Source organism: Poecilia formosa, unplaced genomic scaffold (assembly GCF_000485575.1).
Source record: "Poecilia formosa unplaced genomic scaffold, Poecilia_formosa-5.1.2 Scaffold48, whole genome shotgun sequence".
Lineage (NCBI taxonomy): Eukaryota > Metazoa > Chordata > Actinopteri > Cyprinodontiformes > Poeciliidae > Poecilia > Poecilia formosa.
The window spans coordinates 123,985-136,543 of NW_006799987.1; the positions used below are offsets into that span (position 1 = coordinate 123,985).

A 12,559-nucleotide genomic window follows, 5' to 3' on the forward strand; every position below is an offset into this window, starting at 1 on the left:
CTGGCCCTTTAAGAGAAACTGAGCCAAAAGTGAGTGCTGCTCGGAGGAGGAGGGGGAGGGATCTGAAACTCAGAAGTAGCTCAGCAGTGTTGAAGGTCCCACCCCCCTGCCAGACACTCTGAAAACCACAAAAACTCCAGCAAGCGCTCAACCTCTCCCTCGGTTTCCCCAAACTGAGAGCTTGATTGAGACTCTGACTCACTCAGACATCATCAGCACGTCTGCGTTTGCTTTTAATCTATTCTGCCTGCATGGAGAGGCCAGATGATAAGGACTGCACTGCAAAAACACAAACTACTAACAGGCATCTTTACTCCCGTTCTACTGCAAATCTCACTGTACACTTGAAATAAACCAAAAATTATACTCAAGAAAAAGTAGCACTACTAAAACATATTTCTACTCAAGTAAAAAGCAGCCAGAAATGCAAAAGCATTGTAAAAGTAAATAAATAAATAAACTCAAGTAAATGTAACTAGCTGCAACCTAACTCTGCTTACAAGTACATTTTAGCAAGATATAGGTTGTTTTAAATAAATAATTCAAACTGCAAAAACACAAAATCTAACCAAGTGTTTTTTTGGTCTAGTTTCTATCTTAAAACAAACTTATAAATGTTAAGATAAAAAAGTTTGTTTTAAGTTAATTCCTTTAAAAAGCACAAGTTTCAACGGCAGCTTTTTTTCAGTGATAAGACAATTTTTCATGTTATACTTTAAAAATCTCCCTGTTTTTCATCAATAATAAGGAATTATTAACTTAAAACAAACTTGCTGTAAAGTTGTTTTTAAGTTAGTTTTCTCTTATTTAATGTGTAATAAGATATCTGCACTAGAAATTTTACTGAAATATATGGTAAAATTTCATGTTTTTGCAGTGTCCCTGTTGCAGATTTCTCAGCAAAGTGAAAAACTTACAGAGCAAAATTCAATCTGCATTTCTGATTTTAACCTTGTATAAACATAATTCACACACAGAAAACAGATTCTACACACTTTTTTCCTCCCATATAATTTCATCTGTGTGTCACAGGGAGAAAAAATAAAAGATAAAAACCATCAACAGGTCTCAACAAGACCCTCCCACACCTGTTTCTGGCAAACAATAGCAAATGAAGAGAGACGTAAACCAACATTTCCCCTGGCTTTGGGCGTCGGTAAACACAGCAATTAGTCATTAACCAACACCGGGCGGATTCGGCGCGGAGCTTCAGCGCCGGCCGGTCGCTCGGTTGGCCAAAAGCTTCGTCACTCATTAACTCGGACGATCAGACTGTTGACAAAGTGCGAGTCACTGGCTTTGTGCAACAACAGGAGGAGGCAGCAGACTAATCAAGACGCTGACCTTCGAGTGGATGCTTGTGAGGAGATGAACGCCAGACGAGCAGCGGCGGCGGACCGAGGTCACGGCCGGCTCTGCCGAAGCAGACGCGATAAGGGAATCAAGGCGACGCAAATGTATAAAAATAAAAATAAAGTATTAGGATGAATTTTAGTTTGAGATGTGAAAGACTTTAAAAACTCGGTGAAAAAAGTCTCCAGTTTGGTGCTTCGGTCTCAACTAGTTAGTTTATGGAAGTACAATTTTGTTTACCGAGACTTAATTAATTTTATTTGTCGTTTCTGTTTATTTATTTCGGATATTTAAAATGTCTTCCAGTTCCAGTGTTAAATGTTCATTAAAATACAAGCTTTATTGATCTTTAAGAATATCATCCAGGATTATTATATTACTTGAAAATCGTCTCAAAACAATGTTATCGTTTATCGCAATAACTTCTAGGGCAATTTATCGTCCAACAAAATGCATCTTTCCCCTCACAAAAAAACCCAAAACCAAAACAGAAATATAATAAAGATTTAAAGTTTTTTTTGGTTATTTTATCTCAGCATTTCAATACTAAAGGAGAACCAGGTTACTGATTTATTTCTACCATTTATTTTTGTTAAGTTTAGATGACTCAGGTTTACATTAAAAATGATAAATTAACAAATTTTCTTATGAATTTTAGTTTGAAATGTGAAAGACTTTAAGCTACTGGATTTTTCAGATAACTGGTTAATGCAAACCTTATTGATAAATTAAAACAATTGATAAATTAAACAAGATCAATAATTTCCATTTGCACAATTTATCGTTTTTCTCTACCAAAAACTGAATAACATTTTTCAGTCTGGTGTTTTTGGTCTCTATTAGCTCTTTTTTTAAGAACAATTTTGTTTACAGAGATGTAATAATTTGTTTTATTTGTCTCTCATAACTAACTTTTCAGAAAGACATAAAAGCTTGAGTAATTCAGTAATTCTTCAGTATTGATTAAAAAAAGTATTGGTTCCATATTTTTGATTGAAAAAGATATTAGCACTAGAAACTAGACCAAAAATACTTGGTAAGATTTTGTGTTTTTGCAGTGCAAACAGTCAATGTAGACTCGTATACTGTTTTCAATAACTAGAAATTAAATTGTTTGTTTTAAATTATTGTTTTATAAGGGTAGTGACGTCAAACTTTTATTTTTTCTCACTTCAGTTTGTCTTACTGCAGAAACCCGAGGCAAACAAGAATGAATTTCTGCTTCCCATCTGCAATCTTTTATAGATGAAAATCTAAAATTAAATCAAACTTAATTGGTTTCATCTGCATTCATTAAATTCTGAGGAATTTAAGAAATGAGCAAATGACTTATAACTGCTGACATTTCTACAGCAATATTCAACAAATCCATTCAATCTGGCTGATCTTCAGTTTTTCTACATTAATATCGTGGCTGTAAAATTCAACTTAACGTCCCAGTTGAGGGAATCTTTTATGGTCATTTAGGCTGTAACTAATTTCTTTCCTTCTCACTGTTTCTCTGCATTCTTTGGTGAAAGTTGGCCCTTTTCCCCTTTACTTCATGGAACATTTCTAATCCTAAATAACCTAAAAAGTGAAAAAAGTGTCAGTGACAAAAAAATTGTTTGATTTTAATTTTAATACCTAATTTTACAAGGTTTTACACACATAATGTAAAAAATATAAATGTAATTAAAGCCGCAGTGCTGATATGATTTAAAAAGTACCTATTAAGTGACAGACTATTAACTTTGAGTCCTGTTCACCTTAAATCAGAGGAAATCAAGAAAACGTTTGTGTTTAAAGTCTGTTTACCGTTACTGAGTCTATTGTACCGATGCTCTTCACATGCAAATGCCAAAGAAAAACAATATAGTACGAGGATACATTACACAGTGCTGTCAGGCTAACAAAGTTAAATCCAGATCCTCCATTAAATTTGGCACATGAACTAAAGAAAAGCAGAGCTGCTCTGGGACCTCAACATTTATCTGTGGTGAATTTTCTAAGTAAGACTGAGTAATCTGCACTCTCATAACTCAGTTACTGTCAGGACAAAAGTATGCTTAGCATCCTGCAACTAAATTTTATGAATATATATTAGCAAAACTAAACAAAAATCTGCTTTTATAATGCACAACTATCACAAACCAAACAGGGAGAAAGAAGTAAAATACCCAAAGAAGAGTCAGAGTTTCAGTGGCCGCTGGTTTCTTTCTGCTCAATCTGTGATTTCTGCTCCTCCAACCGGCAATATGGGTAAAGCAACTACAATTATTTCAGAACAGTACTTCTCTGTTAATGCAATCGTCTGCTGTGTACCGTCTGCAATTACAGGATATCCAGCTAAAACCCTGCTTTTCATTCAGGCTTCCGCACAACAAACAAATCTGTGTGAGCAGCTACTTAAACAGAAAATATATGAAGACGACTTGAGTGGAAAAGCGTCTCTCTTCTCATTTCCTTATATTAAAGTATTACAGTAAATTACAGCCGCCCAGCGAAGAAATGTTACGTATTTTGTAATTATAACATGCGTAACGTGTCTTATGTTTTTGGAACAACTTGGAGCAATAACTTTTACTTCATAATGATGCGCTTTAAAATGTCGTCTGTCCAATGTCTTAAATAGAAAGATTTTAGGTAGCGGGGTTCTGTGGAATATCTGTAGCTTGTCAGTATCTTACATGATATAGGAAGCAATGGGAACAATCTCAGTTTGGAGAATCAGGAAGGAAATCTGATTGACACTAAAGGCTCCACAGAAAAACTTTAACTGATAAATTCAAGAAAACGCTAAATAAACTCCGTCACTAACAATTATGAAAGTTTCTAAATATCGCAAAAAAGAAAATATTTCTATCTAGTTGTTGGCTACACAAACCGCGATTTAATCTGATATTGATGAAATTGATAACACCTCAAAAGTACTGATTTATTTAGTAGGGTTGATTAATGCACATTAATCAACATTTTTATAAAAGTGCCATAATTATCGCTTTTTCTCTAATTGAGGCATCAAAGCCACAATTAGCAAAAAATAGCCAAACGGTTATTTTTCATCTGTTGTCCCTGGAAAATGAGCAATTTGTCTTGCTAAACAAAGGTTATACCTACAAAGTCAACAGTACTTAACTACACAAATTTGGCCAAATACATAAAAATATAATACAAAGAATAAATACAAAACAAGACTTTGATATCTACGTCACAATTATTCTAAAAAGCATAAGTAGTGATTAAAACTAATCTTTAATCTAAAAGGCAGAACACAAGTGACCACATGGTGGGATTAGGAGAAGTAGAGCAGGACAAAATGACTGAAAAACATCAATATCAATAATTATTGATTAGTTTTTTGTTTTAAGTATTTTAAATACTGCCAAACTGACATGACATTTCCTGTTTCATCCACAGTTTTCACTACACACTGATTTTTTTTATTTATAAGCAGTAGCAAAACACAGTAGCAAAACTTTTAGCTGTTGCTGCGCCAGTTACTCGACATGTTGTTGCCAGGTAACCAGAGAGTGAGAGCTGGTTGTTGCTAGGTAACCAAAGAGTGCCACAAATCTCAGTTGGGTCACAGTGACAAGCAGTTCACTGCATATTCTACCAGATGTGTCATGTATTGATGTTGATAACGTGTCTATTGTGATATATATTATTGATTTATTGTCCATTCCTCAGGAAAAGTTACTTATTATTTAAAAGTTTAATCTAAGCGCTACTTTTGAAATCTTTGCATGGGAAAACTGATCATAAATACACCAATACGAGTATCATTTTTAACATTAAAGGCATAAAGGCAAACGCAACTTAAAGAAAATTTTCCAAACTAAGACTAGAGTTAATTATCGTCTTTGTGGCTGAAACCAGTGGGAGTTGTCTGCAGACGCAACAATTAATATGAAACAAATCAGGACATGTGCATTTACCACGCATAGCGCATGCTAAACTATTATTTATAATTCTGATATGAACCAAGCCTGATCAAATGGTTTTCGGTTTCAGATAATCCAGCTGAACTGGGAGGTCTGCTGCAGTTCCAACTGGGTCCGTGTTTAATTCAATGATTTATGCTCTTTACTGGTTCTGAAACACAGAAACAGTTAAATCTTTCATGTTTTGTTGACTTGATCAGCAGTTTCTTTACTGCCTTTTTCACTGGGATCCATTTTCTCTGGTAGGTTGTTGTGAACGACTGATTTGAACAAACTATTAACGTTTGCTTCTGTTCGCAACAGAGCATTTTTTACTGCAAGCGATTTGAAAACGTTAAAAACGGATCTCTGAACTGGGAAACCGCTTTGATATCCGACAGGAATTTTTGCAAGGAGACGACTAGAAAGGTGTAATTTTTTAACGGTCTGCTTTTATTTCCACCTAAGTAATACATGCGAGCCAGAAGGTTTTCACCTCAAGCACAACACAGAAGCGTTAAGCTGTTTATTTCTCACACATGGCACCACATGCTAAAGCATTGATCCACTCTGAGTCACTTCTTTGTCTTGTTTGGACTGATTTGTGCACCATCTTGATTTCTGAAAGGGTTTTTTCTCCTCCTCCTCAAAATATCAAAATCAGAAAAAATTAAAATCACCTGTGGACATTAAGGCCAAGATGATTAATCTGATTAATCACTTTTAGTAATAACAAATATTATTTCAATAATATTTAAAAATATATATTATTTCAGACTATTGAAATACTGATTCAATAATCAATAACAATAGTTATTTCAATAATCCATTAATCATGATTCATCAATTGAGATGATAATTAATAATAATGAATCGTTTCCTGGGTCATAAGTTCTAATAAATTAGTGACACATTAAAATTAAAACTGAGACAATTAATTAGTTTAATCGATTATTAAAATAATATCCAGTAGTAGTCAATTAATCATTAACTGGAGCATACTGATTCAAAATAAGAGGGCATATGCTGAAAAAAGACCAATCAAAACAGTAATTAAGCCAAAACTGTACACAAAATATACACATTTTGCATTTAACATTTAAAACAATACCATTTAATTTTTATCTCATTGAAATGTTTAAATTAAGCCCAACACAATTAATCAGTTCAAACTGATTAATTGTGATTAATTGATTACTGAAATTATCATAAACTAATGCAGTTAACCATTAACTGGAGTTAACCTAGTTAATGGTTAACTGTTTTTAGGTATATAGACTTAAAAACAGGCCATTTGATGGAAGAACACCACACTGCTGTAATCAAATCAAAACTGTACAAAACTTTTTACATTTAAGAAAAAAGTGCAAGTATGTTATTCACAGAACTCCTAAAGTGTCAGTTTTAGCTTCACTTTGTTCAAATTCTGTAAAGAAACAAACAAAAAAGATAAAATACAATAAAAGTAAAAATGTCCTATTGGGCACTTTTTGCAATCCAGTTATTAATCAATTAATCCAAAATATTGATGTTGAAAATTTCACTAAGGAAATGCTGATGCATTTTAAACAACATGTTTATTATTTTAAAAAAAAAATTAAATTTAGCTCTATTGCCATAACGTCTTGCCACTTCTATGTCTGGACTTTGAGTAGGCCATTCTAATATGTTCTGTACTAGGGATAAAAAATTGCTATTTATATACAATAAGAAAGTTGCCAAGTTGGCAACAGAGCGGTGACTATTACAGCCGTCTGTCATGGTGGAGCATGACTGAGTATCTGCAAACTGGTAATCACCCAAAATAAAATAAAAAATCAGGCCCAATTTATTGCTACATCCCTATTTTATGCTGTAACTCTACCTGCATGATTGGGGTAAATGGACCCCACACTAGTCACAACTCTTATTATTGTGCTCAATTTCTGAGGCCACTAAAAGTTTCTAAATGTTGCAGAAACAAAGGAGGAAAAATCAAACAAATAATGTTATACGGGTAAAATGTGAGGAAACGGAAGCAGTTTTGATGTCAAAACAGCTGTTCTTTGGTGCAGAAACATGCAGAAAACATCTCATTTAATAAATCTCTCTTTGGGAATTAATCAGCATATAAACAAAATGAAAATGTAATTGCTGTCTGCTCTGACAAAATTATATTTTTTTCCGCTTTATTGTCTTTTTAATCCGTCTTTTATTAAACGTGCCACCGAACTTGCTTCTGATCGGAGGCATCGTTTTGGAATAAACTTCTTCTCCAGAAGGTGAAGTCTCACAACGCAGCGACGGAAAATGCTTCCCTGACATTCGTCCAAGTCCTTCCGGAGCAAATTTGATTTAAAAATGGGATCCTGTCCAGATTGATCTAACCAAATAAGTGGAAATAATTCAATGAGTTTAAAAATTTTCAAATCACATGATCATCATGTGTTAAAATGAGTGAGGACACAAAAAGAAGCCAACATTCAGGAATTTTGTAATAAAAGCAAATGGCAATTCACTGCTAAGCAGGATGTTTGATCAATTATTAAAATTATTACCCAATATGTTGATGTAAAAATAAAGTTGGACAGGTATATTGTCTTGGAAGTACACATTATATTCCTTAAACGTGGATTTAAAAAATCCTTATTTCTTTAATCCATGTACTGAAAAAAGGGGCTTAATTTTGATGCAGAAGGAAAGTACAGCTGTGAGGTATCTATGTCACACATGCATATCTATGTGTGACATAGATATGTATTTAGACTTTTTCTAAACCGTCAATAAACCTTAGATAAAATTTCAACTAACTGCTTGCCGTATCAAATCATTAATTTGTTAAATACGGCAGGCAGTTTCTACAATGAAACACAGTGATGGCTGCATCGTAATAAGGCCTCTCACAATAAAAAACTTTTCTTGATGATAAACTGTCCCAGAAGTTATTACAATAAACAATAATATTGTGGTTTTGAGACAATTTTCAAGTAATATAATGTCATAATAATGCAAGAACAGATTCTCAAAGTGCAAAATGTTTTAATGAACATTTAACACTGGAACTGGAAGAGATTCTAAACATCCAAAACAAAAGAACATAAAATAAAAACAAATAAAATGAATTATGAAGTTGTCCTTCAAAAAAAGGTCTAGTTGAGACCAAAGCACCAAACTGAAGAAGAAGAAAAAAAGATAAATCATTAAAATGGAAATGAATGGTGTCGTTTTCATTAATCATGCGATTAACTGATTTATTGCTTATTGCCAAAGGAACTGAATGTTTTTTGGAGGCTAGAAAGTGAGATTCAAAAATCTCTGGAATGAATCAGCAGGCACTGTGCCGTTACCTAGCAACCACAGCCAAGCCCAGACTGTTGCCTAGCAACCACAGCCAAGCCCAGACTGTTACCTAGCAACCCAAGCAGAACTTTTTATTGACAAATTGTGTTAAGTTGTAAGTAGCATACTGCGTATATGCGAGATGTAAGGTAGTGGGAGGCGGGGCTAGAGCTGTAATTTTTTCATTCTGTTGTGTGAGGAGCACAGGAGCGCATGTTAACTGTTAATGGCGACCATTAAAGTGTGGATGCTAACGTCAGCAGTGTGATTATTGAGTCAACAAATTGAATTTAAATGCATGGTTTAATATTTACATTTGTTGCTTAATTTTTTAAAAATCACAGTAAACAGAACCAGAAATGTTCACCAATAGTTCTCAAAAACAGACATGAATGCACCTGAAAGCTGAAGTTACTTGATTTATCAAACTTTGATAAATTTAATAAATTTAAATTTAATATTTAATCTTGTTTTTATTTAAGGCTACATTCACACAGCAGATTTTGATGTTCAATAGTGATTTTTCCTAGAATTAGATTTTTTTCCCCAGGTCATTCATACCAAGAATAATATTCAATCAGACTTCTGTGTGAATGATCTACGATCCAAAAGCAACCCAGATGCGCAGAAGAACATTGACGTCACACAGGACCGAGCAATTGTAAAGTTATTCAGCAACAGGAGCCGACAATATGGTAACAACACAAAAGAAGCTAAGTGGATATGAGTCACATTTATTGCTAAAAATTTGGAAAAAGATTTCTTTTACACAACAAGACCCTAAAATAATAAATGTTTATTGTTGAGCAAGGCAAAAAATGTCACCAACTTTTTTTCATTTTTGATTGAAACCAAATTGTTGCACTTTTGACTTGACAAAAAGTTTGGACGCCACTAGACGACGACATAAAATACCAGAAGTTTATTAAGACATTACAGCTGTTTTCTGACAGAAATGGGATTAAACCAAACATATTTGCTGTTTATCCATGAGGGGGTAAGCGCTCCCGTTTAGTCCCAGTGGGTCACGCAGAGCGGTTATTAATAGACGCAGAGAGTCCTGGAAAGTCAGGGCCACCAGAGAGAACAAAACCAGACGCCACGGCAGCTTCTGCTGCAGCGTGGATCAACAACACAGGAAAACACAGAGGCCCGATGTTTAACAGCACTGACGAATTAATAATGAATAACGTGACGCAGGGGCTCATACGGTTACACGGACGCAAAGTGGAGACGCTTGTGACATCAGATCGTCAGCAAACTGCATTTCTGCATGGCGCCAGCCGGAGGAGGAGGAGGAAAGTGGGCTGAATGTGGTGCGTCTGTTGGGAAAAGGCCACGGCTAACACAACATGTGACTGATAACTAAATAAATCCCCAGTGAAGGACTGAGCTAACCCGTTACGGAATAAAAAACATTTACAGTAAAAAAACTTTTCAACGCCCCCGTTTCTTCTGTCTGAACAGTTTTTAAGGAACTTTACAAAACATTTCTAAAAACAGAAAACAAAACATGTAAATAGCTAAACATCATTCACCAGAATGACCCATGCAGTTTTAATCATAAAGCTAAACCTGAACGCTGAACTAGAAATGAAATGGTAAGTCCTTCCCGATTTCCTTTGAGGTCTAACAGAGAATTGGATTTTGGACCTAATATATTTAAAAGGAAATATTATGCAAATTTCACATTTTGTACTTCCATTTGGGTTGATTACTTTCAAAAACCGCTTTAAAAAATCTCACCTATCTGGTTTTTGACAATTTCCAGGCCTGTCACAATAATATTGTTGATTATATTGTTGTTTTGAGACCATTTACATTTAATATAATGTAATGACATAATAACACAAAAACTCATTCCCAAAGATCAATAAATTTTAAATTCTAAAGAACATTTTAGCACTAGAACTGGACTGGAAGACATCTTAAATATCCAACATAATTAAACAAAGCAAAAGAAACAACAAATACAAGGAATCATGAGATCTCTAAACGAAATTTTCCATCAAAAAAAGGACTAGTTAAGCCCAAAGCACCAACCTAAACACTTTTGATAACCGGTTTGGTACAAAAAGAGAGAGAGAGAGAAAAATAAGTGAAAAACGATAAGTGATAAAAATGGAAATGATTAATCGTCTTTTAGTTGATTTATTGCGACAGGCCTAATAACTGTGTCTTTTGGCGTCTAAAAATTTAAATCTCCGGAATATAATGTCACAAATCAGCAGGCACTGCGCCGTTACCTAGCAACCCCAGCAAAGCTCAGGGAGTTACCTAGCAACCAAAGCTGAGTTCCAGCACATTTGATTGGCTGGTTTTACCATTATATGCTTTGTACATGAAATCAGAAATCTGGATGTTGAACTGTTCAATGCTTAACAGTTTGGACCTGTTCAAGACAATGAAAACATTGTCATACTTTAATGTGAGTGGATATATTTTTCGGATCCTTCTTAGAAAGAACCATATGCTTTCAAGAAAGACAGCTCCAGTATCGAAAATGATATCAAGTTTGACATTTTGGTGTCGTGATAACCCTAGACAGAGAAACCACAGAGGAAATGGGGAAAAGGTGAAGACACACAATGTAAATACACAAATATGTCAATGAGTGTCAGGAAGAGCAAATGTTTCTGTACAACTGTGAGAAAGCATTGCAAGATGGTTCATAACCCAAAACACTGAGTCTGCTGGAAAGCAAATGTCAAGAGACAAAAGAGGCACAACTTAAACGTATTTTATAAGTGATTTTGAGCATTTTAAATCAATTCAGAATTCCCAGGACAAGGAACTGTAATTCTCTATAAACCCATTGCAGCAAGACATCACGTGTGCAAGATCCCAGCAAGCGAGCCTACGATGACTACCATTGGTTTTCACTATCAAGTTTTCAATATAACGCACTAAATTTTAAATGTATACATCATGTATAAAAGAAAAAGGGATGCAGACAACTAGATAAGTTCAGGAAAAAGTTTTAATAAAGAAAAAAAGCGAGTTAGAGGGTAGCAGGTCAGTTATGCTAGCTTGACTTTGACAACTTTAACAAGTAGATGATGCTGTGAAATTCTGTGTTTCAGTTCAGTAAAAAAAAAGAAAAAAAAAGGCGACGCACACACCAACTCTGACTGATCATCAGTGAAGGAGGTGTTTAGATTAGCTAATCTAATCTGCCACAGCGATCACCTATTAAAAATAAACCAAAATAACCATTAAGGCTGAAAACATGATACTGTAAAAACTCAATATTCTTTGTGTGGGAAGTGTTTGCGTGTTTTTTGGTATTGAATCTTTAAACATTAGTGGTGTTGTGGCCAGTTACTATGGCAACGACTGTGCGTAGCGTAGCCGACACAGAGCAAGATGAAAGAAGAATGAGTGGTTTTGAGTTATCAACAGTTTTTCTGCATCATTTTTCCCTGTGCTGTGGCGCACTGCACTGAATACCTGCATCTCCAGGTTTCATTTTCTTAACGGAGATGTTTTGTATGAGCAACCAAAAGAATCGTGTTTTTGCCCTCCGGGGTTGTGTGCATGCGTAAAATTTCCAGATGTAAACAATAACATGGAACAGGGTCTATAGAATCGATTTTTTCTGTACTTCTAACTATTTGATATTTTGTATGATCCTACATGTTGCAGTTACACCTGAATTTCCTGCATTGGACAATGAAGACAATCGCTATTCTATTTATTTGGTCTGTTGGTTTGATTTCCACTAATGAAGAAAACATTCAGCGAAATGTCTAAACTTAAAGCGGTTGGGGAGCTGGAGAAATTCAGTTTGAAACCATCTTAATGGACCAATTTCACACTTTAAAAGTGCTTTATTAGGCTTTAATGCACTTCCTGTTCCTCTTACTTCCTGTACGTTACACAATCTCTCAGCCAACAGCTTCAGTGAGCAGTGACAGCAGGAAACGTGACCCGAGACTGACCTTTCTTTGACACCAAAGCAAACCACTGAACAACATACAGAA

General features: G+C 34.8%; 1 protein-coding gene across 1 annotated transcript in view; it reads right to left on the reverse strand.

Annotated features, from left to right (window-relative positions):
* bcl9l (bcl9 like) overlaps positions 1-12,559 on the reverse strand; it is a 39,213-nt gene that overhangs the window by 19,784 nt on the left and 6,870 nt on the right. The window lies entirely within an intron of this gene.